The sequence below is a fragment of the Colobus angolensis genome, unplaced genomic scaffold, assembly GCF_000951035.1.
Source record: "Colobus angolensis palliatus isolate OR3802 unplaced genomic scaffold, Cang.pa_1.0 Scaffold281, whole genome shotgun sequence".
NCBI classification, from domain to species: domain Eukaryota; kingdom Metazoa; phylum Chordata; class Mammalia; order Primates; family Cercopithecidae; genus Colobus; species Colobus angolensis.
Genome location: NW_012116055.1, coordinates 2,486,907 through 2,504,769, shown reverse-complemented (window position 1 = coordinate 2,504,769; position 17,863 = coordinate 2,486,907).

The following is a 17,863-nucleotide window of genomic DNA, read 5'->3' as shown; positions in this document are numbered from 1 at the left end:
TATCTCTCCACGTATTAAGTTCTTTGATTTTTTTTCATCAGTTTTGTAGTTTTCCTCATATAGATCTTATTTGTATTTTGTTAGATTTGTAACCAAGTATTTTATATTTGGGATGCTAGTGTAAATGGTATTGTTTTTAATTTCAAATTCCACTTTCATTCCTCATATGTAGGACAGCAACTAATTTTATACATTTTTATATTCTGCAATTTTGCTATAATCACTTATTAGATTCAGGAGATTTTTGTTAATTTGCTTGGATATACCAGATAAAAAGTCATGTCATCTGCATACAAAAATAATTTTATTTCTTCCTTCACAGTCAGTATACCTTCTCTTTACTTTTCCTGTTTTATTACATTAGCTAGGACTTCCAGTGTGATTTTGAAAGGGGGTAACAAGTGGAGACATCTTTACCTTGTTTCTGTTATTAGTGGGAATGGTTTTCTTACCATGAAGATGTATGATGTTGTCTGTTGTTTTTCCTTTTTTGTAGGTTTTAAAAATTAGGTTAGGAAGTTTTCTTCTATTTAGAATGTACTGAGAATTTTTATTGTGAATAGATGTTCCATTTTGTAAAATGCTTTCTCTGCATCTATTGATATAACCATGTGATTTTTTTTTCTTCAGCCTGTTGATGTGGTGGATTACAACAATTTACTTTTGAATGTTGAACTAACTTTACATATCTGAGATAAATCCCACTTTGTCATAATGTGGGATTATTTTTATACATAGTTTATTCTATTTGCTAATATTTTGTTGGGAATTTTTACATCTATGCTCATCAGAGATGTTGATCTGCAGATTTTGTTGTTGTTGTTCTTGTTAGGACTCTGATTGATTTTGGTAGCAGGGTACTGCTGAAAACAGAATGAATTGGGGAGTAGCCCCTCTGCTTCTACCTTCTGAGGAGTTTTCAGAACACTGGTATAATTTCTTTTATATAAAAGATAAGAAAAATTCACTAATGTATACATCTGGGCCTGGTGCTTTTTGCTTTATAAACTAATTAATTATTGACTGAGTTTCATTGATAGACATTATGAATGTCTTTTTGTGTGAGTCTTAGACAATTTTGTCTGTCAAGACATTGGCCCATTTTATTCATATTTATTGAATGTGTAAGTTTGGAGTATAGTATTCATTTGTTATCCTTTTAATATTTCTGGGATGTGTAGCATTGGCCCCTCTTTTATCTCTGATACTATTAATTTATATTCTAGTTTTTTCTTACTTAGCTTGGCTAGAGGATTTTCAATTTTATCTTTTCGAAGAACCAGATTAAAAGTCATTGATTTTCTTTACTGATTTCCTGTTTCAATTTCATTGATTTCTGCTGAAATTTTTATTATTTATTTTCTTCTCCTTACATTGGATTTAATTGGCTTTTCTATTTCTAGTTTCCTAAGGTGGAAGCTTAAAATATTAATTTTAGCTCTTTCTTCTTTACCAATACATGCATTCATTTCTATAACTTTCACTCTCAGCACTGTTTTCACTGCTCCTCACAAAGTTTGATATTTTATTTTTATTTTCATTTAGTTCAAAGTTGTTAAATCATCCTCGAAATTTCTCTTTTGATCCAAGTGTTATTTATTTGTTTAGCATTAAGGGGAAACATGTACCGGTTAATTACATGGGTACATTATATGACGCTGAGGATCCCATCACCCAGGTATCAACAGGTAGTTTTTCATGCAATGCCTCCTCCCTCCTTCCCTTTTTTGGTAGTATCCAGTGTCTACTGTCTCCATCTTTATGTCCGTGTTTATGCAATGTTTAGCTCCCACTTATAAGTAAGAACATGAAGTATTTGGTTTTCTGTATTAATTCACTTAGGATAATGGCCTCCAGCTGCATCATGTTGGTGCAAAGGACATAATTTAGTTATTTTTTACCATTGTGCAGTATTCCATCGTGTATTATACCACATTTTGTTTATTCAATCCATCATTGATGAATACCAAAGGAAAATAACTTGGTCTACCAAAAAGACATGTTGCCAGGCATAGTGGCTCATGCTTATCTCCACACATTGGCTGAAGTGGGAAGAGTGCTTGAGCCCAGGAGTTCAAGACCAGCCTGGGCAACATGACCAGACCTAGTCTCTTCAAAAAATACAAAAAATTACCTGGATGTGTTGGCATGCACCTGTAGTCCCAGCTACTCAGGAGGCAGAGGTGGAAAGATCACTAGCCTGGGAGATCAAGGCTGAGGTAGGCCATGATTGTGCAACTGCACTTCAGCTAGGTGACAAAGTGAGACCCTGTCTCAAAAAAAAGAAAGAAACCACATATCAACTTATATGGTCATCACAGTGCTACTTAAATTTCATCAAAGACAGACATAAAGTCAACTATGTGTTATTTAGATATATTTTGGAATTTTCAAATCACTCTTAATTTACTAATTTATAGTTTAATACCATTGTGTTCTGAGAGTAGGCATTATATAATGTCTATCATTAGAGTTTTTAATATGTGTTTTATGTACCAGCATGCTGTCTATCTGGTATTTCATGTGAGCTTGAGAAGAACGTGTATACTTCTGCTGTGAGATGAATTAGTCCACAGATATCAATTGCATACAGTTAATTGAAGGTATTTTTGAGTTTAACTATGTTACTACTCACTTTGTGTCTGCTGGATTTGTCCATTTCTGAAAGAGGGGTGTAGAATTACCCAAATACAATAGTAGTTTCCTCTAATTCCTCCTTACAATTCTATCAGTTTTTGCCTTGCATATTTTGACAGTGTTAGGCACATACATGTTAAGGATTCTTATGCTTTCTTTAAGAATTTACCCCTTTATCATTATTCAGTGTCTTTCCTTATCTATCTACCTAGCTAGCTTTGATGTCTGCTTTATCTGAAATTAATATAGTTATTTATACTTTCTTTTGATTAGTGTTAGCATGATATATCTTTCTCTATTCATTTTCTCTTAAGCTATGTATGTCTTTAAAGTGAGTTTCTTATAGGCAACATATACTTACTTATTATTTTTAATCCAATCTGATAATCTTTGTCCTTTAATTGATACAAGACAAGTTGATACTCAAAGTGATTACTGATATATATGGATAAATATCTACTCTATTTGTTACTGTTTTCTATTTGAGTTGCCACTGGAAGAAAGATGTCTATCCAGAGAATGAAATAATATAGCCTTCTAATAACTGGGATCATTAATTAATATTTTATTCTTGGTATTGATACAAAGTTTAACACAAAGAGATGACTTAATTACTATATACTAAATTACTCTAGAAATTAATGAATAAAATATGTTTAACTTCAATTGTTAAAGGGTCTTTTATTGGTTAGTTCCATGCTAATACGTACTTTGTACCTGTTGAAATAATTGTAGTTCCAAAAAGATCCTAATATATGTAATTGCTCAAACACACTAGAGGTTTTCTTCCTTGTTTATTTAACCATTGATATTAATATGTGTGTTTGGTGGTTAGCTTTTTGCTGCAAGATGTTTAACAAAGTAAAGCTTGTAATTCTGCTATTCCTGCATACATTGGTGTTATTTGACAATAGCCAGCAGCAAAAGAAAATACAGGGTGGGCACACTTGCTTCATAATGTCTTGGTCTGGAAATTTCACACATAATTCCTTTCATATTCTATTAACAAGGACTCAGTTACATGGTCTATTCTAACTTCAAGAGAGACAGATAACTTCATCTCTGGGTGGCCAGTAATAAGAGAAACTGGATAATTTGGGGAAAACTTAAAACCTCTGCAAAATCTTGTGAAGTTACAATGATTTATGTTCTGCCTCTGTGTCATGATATAGTGGATTTCAGTGATTTCATTTTCAAATTCCAGTTTTGAAACAAATTTGCATTTATATCCACATCTTAAAACTTACCTAAGATACTGGAACAAAGAAATACTCAGAATATTTTCAAACATCAGCTGATTCTACTGTAGTTAAGCATTAGCAACAGAGTGTTCATGAAAATATACTAAGTGTTGAAGCTTTGTTAATTAGAAAAAAATATATTTACTTTCTATGAATAATTTTGTTGATTAATAATATTTTATCCCCTGAGTATCCTGACTATCTGTGGAAAGCAGAGACAGGGACTTCTGAATTACATTGAGTGAGTCATTTGGAAATGTACAATTTTAATTAAATAATAATCATTTACATACCACAATTTTTTCTCAAATCTCACATTCTAATATGGTGGGTCATAATTATTAATTATTATATAACCCTGCGATGTAGGTATTTTAATTTCTATTTCAGAGATTTTGAAACTGTGAATCTTTTCCATTTCAAGACAGTTAAGAAATGGCAGATGTTGAATTCAAACTCAGTTTTCTCTAAGTAAAAGTTCTGTGCACCTTCTACTACACTACATTATTTTCTCTCCTTTGCTAGGATTCAGAGCATTTATTTTGGAAGTGTAGGAGATTTCATTTAACCTTAGGATAATGTTTTATAATACATTTATTCTATTGTTCTAGATAGTAAAATTATTTGGAAAAGATCTATTTTTGTAGGCTATTCAAGTGTAAAAATTCTTGCTTGGCACTTTTTTTATTTTTATTTTTTAATTTTCAGCACTTGGAATATGTCATCTCTATTGCCTTCTAACTGCAATTATTTATTACATCAGTTGTTAATTGTACTGGGCTCCTTGTGTGAAGAGTTGGTTTTCTTTGGCTGCTTTCAAGATTTTCTTTTTATGTTTGGCTTTCAACAATTTGGCTATGATATGTGTGAGTGTGGAACTGTGTGTTTATCCAGCTTACTAAGAACTTCAAACATCAGAATGTATAAATGTGTTTCACCAAATTTGGGACGTTTTCTGTTATTATTTCTTCAAAAATATTTCTTTACCTCTCATATTATTGTGGTACTCTTATTATGTGTATGTTGGTGTGCTTAATGAGAATCCAAATTTATTTGAGACTGTTTGTTTTTCTTTTCTTTATTTTCACTATTTTTCAAATGGAATAATCTCTATCAATTTTTCTTCAATTTTGTGGATCTTTTCTTCCGCCAATTCCCATATACTGTTCAGCCATACCAGTACATTTTTATTACTTTAATGTAAATTCCAGAAATATTTTAAAATAATTTCTACTTATTTATTGAAATTATGTATTTGATGAGAAATTGCCGTCATAAGTTTTTTTTTTTGTCTGTAATTCTTTGCGCTTGCTTTCCTTTTAGCATTTCAACATGCTTATTATAGTTACTTTGAGGTCTTTGTTTACTAAGCTCCAACATCATCTGGGATTCCTCAAAAACAGTTTTTATTGACTGATTTTTTTTTTTTTTTACTGCAGTGCCTGGGATCCTCTCTCTTGTTTCTTTATATACCTCATAATTTTTTGTTTAAAAAATAAGCATTTTAGATAATATATTGTAGCAACTTTGAATATTGATCACCCGAGGTTGGGTTAATATTGTTGTTGTTTGCTTGTCTCTTTGTATACTTGTTTGATGACTTGGCTAATCTAATTCTGTAAAGTCTCTTTCTTCTGGAGTATGCCCTTTCTCAGATTGTTTTCCTTGATTTCGTCTTTTTGCCTGGCTACCAAAGGGTCCCTCCTGAGTCAGCAGAAGCCTCTTATTTGCCCAGCATGGTGTTTATGCTTCTTCAGTGAGTTATGTTTTTATGTTTTACCATTGGCTGCGTTTGTGTGGCTTGGAGGTGCTATCATAGATCAAGGATTTTAACTTTTTGCCTCACATTCAGCCAGGGAGTAGTAACTCTGATATTCTCTTTCTGACCACTTCTGAGTAGGGACAGCCCTGGACGTGCACACAGTCTTCTACCTCTCCAAGGATGCTTTTGGTTTTATTTTTAATCCTAGTTTTTAGGAGTTGACCCTAGTTTATAGTAGCTTACTATTTATCCTTGTTTGGTAGATGGTGTGTTTCAGTGCCTTTGACAGTGAGGCTTCCAGGCTATACTGATGGATTTGTGGGCAGATTGACGTTTTCCTGTCTGCCCATGTCCTGCTCTCATTGCCCTGAGTTTAGCCTAGTACATGTGCACAACCTTCCTGACTTCCAGAATTGCCTGTGATTCCAGAAGAACAACACTTGGCTATACTTTAATCAGGTTCTTTTCGTCATAGTTTTGTTGTTCTGTTGTTTTGATTGCTGCTAGTATTCTGGAGCTAGGAAAACCCTCTTAATTACTATTAATCATGATCTCCAGTGATTTTGACACATATCTTAGGCATGGAATTTTCCATGCCCTGTTTCAAATAAAGTCAGTTTCCTTAAACTGACTGCAAAAGCTCTTATTCATTAAATCATGACTCCTCTCCTCTGGACAGAACATCTGTGTCACCACAAAGGATCTAGGAGACCAGATGTCTTCTCAGTTCTCCGGAATAATATCCCATCACTATGAGCAGGCCTGAAGATAGAGATAATAGCTCCTGGTCTTCTTCACATACCTTTCTCAGTGTGAAACATCTTCCTCATGAGCAATCTGAATGGGGGCAATCAGAGCACAGTGTTCTTGGCCTGCCACATTTGCACTGAAGTTTGCATCCTACAAGCAGGGGCCAGATGGGAAAAGGGAAATTCTATAATAGTTGTTTGGGTGGGGAGAGGATGAGAAAGGCTGATGGCCTCCCCCTTCAGAGGTGAAATCACAGCTATAAACTTGAAGATGGGGGTAGAGGGAGTCACCTGTCTTCTTGGCTATACTCATTTGTCTTTTTTAGTTCAGGATGTTGTAACAAAATACCATAAACTTGGTTGCTTATAAAAACTAGAAATGTATTACTCACAGTTCTGGAAACTGAAAGTCAGAGATCAGGGTGACAACATAGTTGGATTCTGGTGAAGACTCTCTCTCATACAGCAGACTGCCAACTTCTCATTGTAATCTTACATGGCGGAGAGCGGAGTGAAGCGATTTCTCTTAGAACTCTTATAAGGGCACTATTACCACTCGTGAGGTCTCGCCCTCATCACCTCATCTAATACTAATTACTTCCAGAGGCCACACTCTTAATACAATCACATTGGGGGATAGGGTTTCAACATATGAATTTGGGGAGACAAATACTTAGTCTAGAATATTCCATCCCTTGCCCCCAAATTTCATGTTCTTCTCTCATGTAAAATACATTCACTGTATCTCAACAGCCCCAAAAGTCTGGAATCAATCCAACATCAATTGTAAAATCTAAAATATCATCAACATATCATCTAAATCAGATATAGATGAGATTTAGGGTGCAATTTATCCTGGGACAACATTCCTGTCTAGCTGTAAACCTGTGAAAGCAAACAAGTTATATGCTTTCAAAATATAACCAGACATAGCATAGACATTCCCATTCCAAAAGGAACAAGTAGGAAAGAGGGAAGGTTGAAGGTTCCCAAGAAAAGTCTAAAACCTAGAAAAACAAACTACATTAGACCTTAAGCCTCAAGAATAATCCTCTTTGGTTTGATGTTCTTCCTTCTAAGTGCACTGGGAAGGAGGTCTAACCCAGCTAACTCAACAGAAGTCAGTGCACCAGAGTGCACAGGCCCCAGAGACACGATTGCCTCCACCTAAGTTTCAAAGAACACACAGAACTGGACAGAACCATGGGAGTGAAGTTCACACTGATTGCTGCTTTGGGCCTTCCCATCTGGTCTAGCCATGGGGTGATGTCACCATCCCAGTGGTCCTAGAAGGAAGAGAAATTGAGACATAAATTTTAATGGCCTTGTTAGAATCTATCTAGAGCTACATTGGAAAGTTTAGGTGGTATATTCAAATTATGATATGATTTTATTTTTTATTGCTCTTTTGTAATGCATACAATGAGTGAAAATGAATAAATCAAAGGAATTTTTGTAATTTGGTACCTAAGGACAGAAATAATGCTCCATTTACTTCTGTATTTTCAGTAGCTGGCATCTAATAAGTATTCAATACATTAAATAATTGTTGCATTACTGAAGGAATTAAGGTATTTGTTTTATGTCATTTTCTAGTATTAACTTTAATAGACTACAAATTACATGAGCATAATATGCATGTATGTTTCACATACTTGTCATAATCTAAGATTCTAGCTCACTCTTTTTCATACAATAGAAACACAAGACCACTCTACTTACTGGATCATGAAATGATGGATGACAGAAGCCCCATGTGTAAGGTGACCAAGCAAACTTGTTCAGTCAATACATTCTTTCCGAATTAAATTATCTATATTTGATGGAATAGCTGATTTAAAGCTAGATATTATTTTTAGAAAAGGAATGCAAAAGTTAGTGCTAATAATACCTGAAAACCATGTATTGTTTAGGTGGATACTACCAGGCACACTGTCAGATTGTATCAGTGTAACTTCCTGTTCTCTCAGCCAGTTGGAAGAAAATGATGAACAAATAAAAATGGGGCTCTCATTCCTGGACTAGAAATGGGTAGAGAGCCAATTCTTACTGGCTACTGTGGAGACACTTTTTTAAAAAGCTTCTAACAAAATATTGTATCTATAAGATATTCTACTTTGTATAGTAAGGAAGTGAAGGAGATTTTTTTTTTTTTAAATTTCTGCTGAGGCACCAGGAGGAGAACGAAAAGATAATAGATAGTAAGTGCTAGACCACCCACAGAGGACAGCAAGAGGAAATTGTTTAAATTTGATTTTGCAACACTTAAGCAGCAGCCAGCTTAAGAGTAGTTAAGTTGATTGCAGTTTCTCCTCTTTTTCTAGTCATAAAGAAGGCAAAAATATATGTTAAAAGATAAAAATCTCTTTGCAACATAAGCAAAGCCATGTAACTAATTATGACTTTTTTTTTTTGGAGAGAAATTGGCATGGCATTTCACCTTCATGTGGCAGGGGAAAAAGTTCATAGAGATCTCCACACTGCTCCTCTTCTAGGCTGAAGCATAGAGTAGTACTGATGAGATCTCCACAGACTTTTTCACCTGCCACATGAAGAAGCTACAAGTTCCAAATAGTACAGCTACATCATGGAGGAGTCTCTGTTATCCTGGGTCCCTGAGTGTCTGTGTAGAACAGGGCATGCCCACATCAACCTAAGTGAACTAAAAGTATAAGTGAAGAATCAAGGTTTGCTGTAGTACATTTCCATGTGTTACCACAACATAAACTTCTTCATCCAGATCAGTGCTGTTATAAAAGAGATGAGACTGAAGTGACTGAGAAAATAATAAAAAAAAAAATTTGACTTGCCTATCCTGATGAACCTCCTGACTTCAACTGAGAGAGAGGGACTTCAATGGTACTAAATAAAAGCCTAGCCTGACTTTCTTGTAGAGATACAGAGTTAGAGATACAGAGCTACTTAATAAAAGGAGGAAAGACATTGGTGGGTCATCGAAGGAGCAGAACTGAAAGGGACTTTCAGAATTGCCTAGCAAGTACATTGATAAACTTCTTTTTCTAAACCAACAAAAATATAGACAAAATAACTAAAATTAACCATTTTAGGACTCTGGAAATTAACAAATACCACAGAATGAACTAAAAATAACTTAAGAGAGACTATTTAATTTTGGTAAAATAGTGAGGTCTGCAATATTTTAACTTGAGTTTATTTCTACTTTCCCCTTCTCTCAACTCAGTGGCGTGATAGCAGAGAAAAGCTGTTAGGCAGGGATCTAGACCCAACATGGTGGTATTACCCGGCATGGCAGGCCCTTTGTTAGGACTCCCCTCCCTTAACTTCCTGCTAAGACTCTCAGCACGCAAGACAAGCCCATGCCCGCCAAAAAACCCCCGCTCTGCACAAGCTCCAGGACATGTCAGTACTCAGAAACCGAAACCTACAAACCCCGCCTACCTCGCCCTATAAAAGGCTCCCAATACCCGCCCCTAGCATGACTTCCTCGGCCCTCCTCCTAGGGGACCGGTGAACCTCGCCCACCAGCCCAGTAAAGGCTGCCTCTGTTCTCATCTGCCTCATGTCTTCTTGCTCTGGTCCCTATTACATTACAAAAGCCCTGCAGCCAAAGAAGATGATTTACCTCTTTTGGAGGTATCTTAAAAGCCCCATCTCCACACACAGTCAATATTTTGTCTGAACTTGAAGATCCTGGAAAATCTCTGTTCCCAGAGTTTAGTGCTTTTTGATCTGACACAGTCCTTAGATGAGCAGGGTAGGGGATGCCAACTTCTAGGGCATTACCAAACAAAATGAAACTGCTGGCAACAGCTCACTTGCCTTCAACTGTGATTTCAGTTAGAGCAGCTTGGCCAGGATTTATAAGGACATTCTGGAGGACTAGATAACAACAGGGAACTTTGAAAAGCTCTGACATGTTCTGGGTAATCTAAAAGGTTCTTTACATGGGCAATGCCATAAAAATTGCTTTTTGAGAAGGGTCGTATAATGAAGTATATTATCATTATTATTCTGGCAATGCTGCTGTGATGAGATAATTTGTTTTTCGTTTTTGTCTTCAAACAATAGAATACATAAAAAGGGAGAGGCGAGGTGTCAATAAAAGTCTGCAGTTCATAGGCTATATTTGAGCTGTTTATCAAAAACTTATGTAAGAGGCATGCCTGATCCTTATTTAAAACACAAATGGCTTGCCTCACAATTGATTCACTAATAAAGAAGCCAATACACACAGAGACAGGGCCTCATAATTTTGTTATTATATCTCATTACAATTACAATTTCATCTTTCTCCTAAATGAAAAGCAACATTTTTTTCTTTAACAACAACCTCAAACAATGTCTCTTTTCAATGTAGTCATTTTAACTTTGTGTTGTAATTGATGCACTTCTATGGGACTTACATCACTTAAGTATTTACAGTCATTACACCCCAATATTACTCTCTCTGTGTGAGTCTGTCTCTGGCTCTCTCTCTTTCTTTTCTTCATTGCATTCACTCTTGAAGCACTCTCATTTTAAGATGTTTGTCTCCACTGCTCTTGTCAATGTTACTAATAATTGTCACACTGTCAAATCCAATGATCAAATATCATTTATCATCTTAGTTAATATTTAAGCACAGTTTAATTTGTTTGATAAATATAACACTCTTCTATTAGCTGTATGTAAATCTTTTTTGGTCCTATTCATATTTTCTGTCTTTTTTTTTTTTTTTTTTGTCCATTCCTTCCACCTCTCCTTAATCTGTAAAGGTTAGAGCAGTTGTTCTTCAGAGCCCTCTGGACTCTAAATTGAACCCCCCAGGTAGGTTTCTCCAAACATATTGCTTTACATATTATATAACATTTGATAACTCCAAAATTTATATCTTCTATGCTGACTTATTTTCACAGCTCCAAATATAAGTAGCCAATTGTTCATAAGTCATCTTAACTTGATGCCTTGTAAACATCTCAGGACAATATATCCAAACCAAACTCTTAACAACTCCTGCCCAAGTATGATTCATTCCTGATTTTCCATATTTTAGTAAATGGCAACAGCATATTTCTAATTGCTCAGCCCAAACACTTTAAGATTATTTCTCAGCTCTTTACCATCACAATCCATATCTAATTAATGAAAAAAATCTATTTTCAAAATATATCCAGAATCAAACCATTTCTCACTATCGCCAATGTTACCATCCTTTTCAATACTACTATAGTATTTCATCATGTTTAATGTAGTAACATTCTAATATTCTCCTCCTGTACACTGATTTTCTGTGTCTCTTCTTCATAAAACATTCAAACTGATATTTCAAAAGTTATAGCATGATAACTTATATTACACACTTCCCAATGGTTTTCTATATTATTTAGAATAAAATCTGAGGTGAGTTACATGGGCTAAAAATCCACATATAACTTGCTACAACTGGTTTACCTTTCTGATCTCATCTCCTGATGTCCCCTTCCTCACTCATGGCATCTACTTCCATTGACTTCATTACCATGTCTCCAATGTACCTAGCGCACTCTCACTTTAAAGTTCGTTCCCAGTGCCGGGACTACTAATACTACTATCCCCCAGAAGTTCATATGGCCCACACCATAAGTAAAATACATTGGAAAATGACCCATTTTGTTCCAGTTCTCACAGGGTTGTCCACAGAACATTCACACTGAAAAGAGCTGGTAGTTACTGTTAAACATGTCAGTCCTACTCTCCCTTTCAGTCGTGTGGAGTTCAATATCAAGGCCTGTGATCCTGGAAACTGTACCTTTAAATATCATTTGAGTTGAATTCAATACATAGTGAAATTTGAGAACCGGTGACTGGAGAGTTGGAGCCAGATCTAATACAACAAACATAACAAATGAGCTTATTTCCATGTCAAAGACAACTTTAAACAGATCTAAATCCACATGTCCACTCTTTAGCTTCACACTTGTGCATTTTGGCAGCAAAAGAGATGGCAGTTCTGGGATAGGTGATAAATAACTTATTGAGTTCATTAATGCGGCTGTAGTTCCTGGGTCTAAAGGTCATGTTTAATTTATTATTTTAAAATTCTAGTCTTCTATGAGATAATACTGCCAAGATCTTCCAAAAACTATATAACTATATACATACATAGTCAAACAATATGTCTTTAGCACAATTAGGCAAAAAAAAACCCCACTAAACTTCAATTTGGACAAGTGGAGAATGTCCTTGTATATGTAAGTGCAGAAAAAACCTGAAGTCAGCAGAGCTAGGTATGGAGTTAATATCAAAGCAAGAAGTCAGAGGGAGGCTTAGGAAAATGGAAGAGGAAGATGAATCCTAGCCAAAGCAAAACACAGTTATAATCAATCTCAGAAAGAGTGAAAGAGTTTCAAACTGTATGTCAAATACCAGAAAATATTCCAAAATCTGATGAATCTGACCCTATCTGTGTATTCTCAACAAGCAGGAGAAAAAGACTTCAAAATGAGTGAGACCAGGGGAGGTAAACTTGGAAGGCAAAGTCTCATGGAGAGAGGAAACTGTCTTGCATGAAGGAAGTTCTCCTGGAGAACTGGTGGTAAAATGAAAGAAGGAAGTGAATGTGAGAAATTAAAAGTTCCACAGAAACAGAATATCAAAAAATTGGTAAATCCCTTGCTCCCAAAACAAATGAAAGGAAAGCATCATCTACTTCTGTGAAGCCTCACTGGCTGAAAAAATAATATGGGACTTGAGCAACATAAGATTTCTGTGACAAAATCAACCTTGACAAGGTTTGATACAGATGTTTCATATAGAAACAATTTGATATAGATGTTTCCTAGAGGAAACATCTAGAGTATTAAAGACTCAGTGGGATCAAAGGAGATGAAGCACAAACATTATACGGTACACAACTGTTAGGTCATAACTTTAGTATTTTTATATATAAGAAGCTAGCATTTAGAAAGTCACTAGATATTCCTTTATTTTTGTTGCATAGCACTAGAGGGTATATTTATATTCAAAAGTAACGTTAGTTTCTCAAAAATTTTCTTAAAAGAGAGTGAAAAATATGTATTAACTAAATCTTAATGGAATAATTTATTAGAATAACTTATTGTATTTTCATTGGTAGTTAGAGATGTCATAAAATAATTAAATTAAACAAGAAATGAATCCAAACGACTGAAAAAATTTTATTCTACTTTTTATCTCTGATGTCAATCCCGATGGGCCTTAAAGCATGACCCTAAAGTCATAAGTCTGACAATTGATGAGGCTCACAACCTTTTGATAGAAAACACTTTCATTTATTTTTAGATATATTAGAAGTATTGGACTTTTAACCCCTGTGTTAGAAGAAAATGCAATGGGATGTTTTGTGTCCCTGAGGAGAAAAGGTTTTCTCAGGTGGGTAGTCATTTGTGATACTTGCCTGCTCAACAAAACGTCCCTTTTTGATTGATGGTGCCCCTATGACATTGAGTAGAAGAGTAGTCTAACTGTGATGAAACAGAAGAAAATATAGTATATAAGAATGCTATCCAGGGAAGTGGCTATGGTTACTGACTCCTGTTAAATGCTTTTTTTTTTTATCCCGTTAAAATCCATATAGCTATGAATTTTAGGACAAGAGATAAAATGTTTGTGGCTACGCATAAAGTAACACTAAATCAAAGCAAAATCTCTAAGGCAAATACATGGAATTTTTTGCGTTGTTAGCTGCTTTTAGATAAATTATATATCTCATCTGCAATATGATGAAATAAGTACTACTTATATGCAACAAGAAAATCACATATGTGCCCCCAAATTAACATTCACAAGAATCTTCTAGTTTTATTTACCTCCCTTAGATTTCAAATATATAAAATGTACTGATTCCTGGGAAACATCAACAAATGTCAAAATCAGAAACATCTCAATATGCTAGAAAATAAACAAACTCATAATAAGTGCATTCTTGAGTAATAATTTAATAAAATGTAATATTCTTAGCCAAATATTGAATATTAATGTTGCCTGTTAGACATCTATACTTTTAAGAAATCCCCAATAGAGATAACAATGTAACTTTTTAAAATCTAGTGGTCACCAAAGGTACGTATACACAGTGAGACAGCCAGGTGGGAGATGGTCCCCGGAAAAACTCCAACCAGCCTGCACACTGGAAGGAATATGCACTGGGGTGGAGCTACAAATGTTTGCACTATTTGCAGTGTGAGCAGCCTGGCCCCTCCTTTTCCTGGGTGGAAACTGGGATTCAAACTGTGAAGCAGGAAGCATTCTAGCAGGAATGCTGGCCTTGCAGAGAGTCCCTTCCACCCCTTTTTTTCCCTCTTTTCGCCCAATAAAACCTGCTTTACTCACCCTTCAAACTGTCTGCGAACCTAAACTTTTGTGGCTGTGGAACAAGGACCCTGTCTTTAGCTGAACCAAGAAAAAGTCCTGCAACATTTTTGGCATGCAACGTGGGGCTCAAGAAGTGGTGAGTGAAATGGGGACTCAAAACCTCTCACAGTGTCTTTTAAGCTGTTCATTAGCAGACTCCTGAGGTTAGCCCAAACATGCCCCAAACCGCCCTTGCTCCTGGGGGTCGGGGGCCTTTCCATGGCCCTTTTCTTACTTTTTTGAGATGAGCGGGGCTCTTCATTCCCACTCGCCTCCATGCCATGGCAAGGATGCATGGTCCAAGGGTCCAGCACAGCCAGCCAGCTGGTTCCCAGCCACATGCCACTGCAGCCTTTCCCTTGCCTGGCCAAGGGTTTTAACTCCATTGGACAGTAGTTAAACTACTCTCCCTGGTGGAGGAACTACTTGCATAAGAATAAGAGGTTCTTCCCCAGGAATTTTAAAACTGTTTCTTTTCTTCCCCTTCTCTACCCCATCAGCAGTTAACCTTTAAAATTTCTTTTTTTTCTCCCTTTTAGAAGACACTTTACTAGGCCAGGCCCCCAAACTGTCACTGTTTATATTTTCTGTAAAGCTTTTAATTGTGAAAAAGGATTTGTGAGGCTGGTCTTAAACTGTAGCCAATCTGGTGTGCTTCCCATGTCCCTATGGTTTGTAACAAACTTCCTTGCAAGCCTCCATCTTGTTTTATATCCTGGGGGCATGGCTTGTAATTCCAGTGGCAAGGCTTTGTTCAGCAATCCTGCCTTATGGAATAAGTTCCTTTCTGTTTTGATATCTGCATGTTTTCCTAGCCCTGTCTCTTAAAGAACCCCACTCGGGGACTGGGTTTTCTCCTGTCTGTCTTTGTAGTTATATTTGTGTGTGTGCGCGTGACATCTGTAAAAAGAGCTCTAATTACTTTGGTCTAAAGACAGACAAGTGAGGGCTTAGATAAAATATTTTTTAAAGGGAAGAATAAAGTTGTAGTACCTTTCAGTTCACTTGACTTTAATCTTTGAGAAATAAAAACCCTTAAAGATTATTGGTATAATGCAGGTATCATTAAAATATAAATAGGTGAACTAAATTATGCTGGTCAGTTGCAAGGTTTGGTAAATATTTTAAGGTTATAAACTGCTTTGTGGGTTCTGAGAACAATTTGATTTGCCAGCTTCACAATTGGTAAGACCTAGGGACATAGGGAACTAACCACACCCTTAATTAAGAAGGCAAACCTTGGCTGCACTTAGCACATGATTAAAACAACTTACCAGGCTTTACCTTAAAGCCGATAATTACTAGGATTTATCATGACATGTAATTGAAACTACTGGAAATAAATGATGTTCAATCTTCATTAGGTTATATTTTTGTGAATAATGCTAATATACATTCCAAAGTTGTATGGAAGTTCTAAAATTCTAATGTCTAAGTATATGCTATTAATCATAATTAAGGTTGCTATGTTAAGTTATTGTAAACCACGGAGATAACCAAACTTCTTTGTCAACTATGTTCTAACTGTAACTACCCTGGACATTTTGTTATTCACAGAAAATAGTTGTCTTGTTTTAATTCTTTTCAAAAATGGTTTATAATAAGCTATAGGACTCTTACAGGTGATCACAAATACAATTTCTGCTTGTATTGGAGACAATCGGGCTTCTGATAACTTTGGAGATTGTTATAATCTCCTGTTCCTGTAAAGGAATATTTACAGGACTCATCAAATCTGAAATGTTCACGAATATCAAGCAAACAAAACAAAAGTTAACTAAATGGACTGAATTCAGAAAGCTCAAGCAAGCTTTTTGACTTTTGATTGGAATATTGCTGATCCTTGATTTGTTTTTCAGAGTCAAGGAAACTTATTTTGAGCTATTTATAGGCTTTAATAATTGAGTAAGGTATACTCCTATGAAAAAAATTGGAGCATGTTTGTTTCTGTCTGTCTGGTTCCTCTAGAGTTTGGAGACTATCTGTGAGTATTCTTATGGCAATATAGTTGTTTGCATCAGTGCAGTAAGAATCTATTTTTATTTTGGAACAGGACAGTATTGGAGAAAGTGGTTATGTTACCAAGGCTTTGACTGGAAGGATATGCTTCCCTTTAAGGAGTCATTCTTGATTTGCAGAGCCAATAAAAGCCCCATGGGAGAAACTGGACTCATACCCTCATATATGCAGTCCCTGCACAGGGTTCCTGATCTGTGGTCAGTAAAGAGTGTCACTTTCTAACAGGTCCAGGAGCTCAGAGTTTATCTTGAGACCTTAAGAGGAGAGAATCACACAACTTGCAGCTATTTGAGAATGGAAACCCATGGCTGGACTCAGATTTTAAGTCTTATCTGAGATTCCTTGTGAAACAAACTTCCATCAAAGCCAATCCAAAGGGCCTATGTAGAAATAATTATTCTTGCCGCACTTTATGCAAGTAATCAGGCCAAGTGTAAGACTAAAGACTATTTTGCAAACCATTTAGTCCTATAATTTTTTTTAACAAAAATGAGAACTGATGAGAAAGAAATCTTGTTTCAAAACTTATCATATATTTATCATTAAATTCTAAACTCACTAGTTGTTTTTAAGTTTTTACCTACATTTTAGACTAACCCTGCTTGTTCCTGTAAAGCAAACAGCATCTCTGGCTGCAGCTCAGAAAGAACAAAAGGGATGGATAATGTAGAAATCTGGATCAATATTCTAGCTCAAAGCAATTATCCTGCAAATTCTGCCAGGTGATGGGAATAATCAGGGTGCCCATCATATGGAGGTTTCCTTTTTGGGAAAGTAAGACCAAGGGAGCTAATCAAAGCCAAGCCCCATGCACCCAAATCTTAGCAAGCATAATTGTAGCCACGAGTTATCTGGGTGTGTCAAAAGACACCCTTTTCTCTCCCTTGATGGAGGAGGACTCAATTCCACAGCTTCACCTTAGCACTCGGCTTATGATAAGGACTCCACGACACCCCCTAGAGACACAGTTTTGTCCCAAACTCAATTCCAAGCTTCAGGTTAAAGCCCTGAGGAAGAAAACTAGATATAAGGGACTCAGAAGCAGACAATAGAAGTTAAAAGGCACGAAGATGGCCGAATAGGAACAGCTGCAGTCTCCAACTCCCAGCGCGAAGGACACAGAA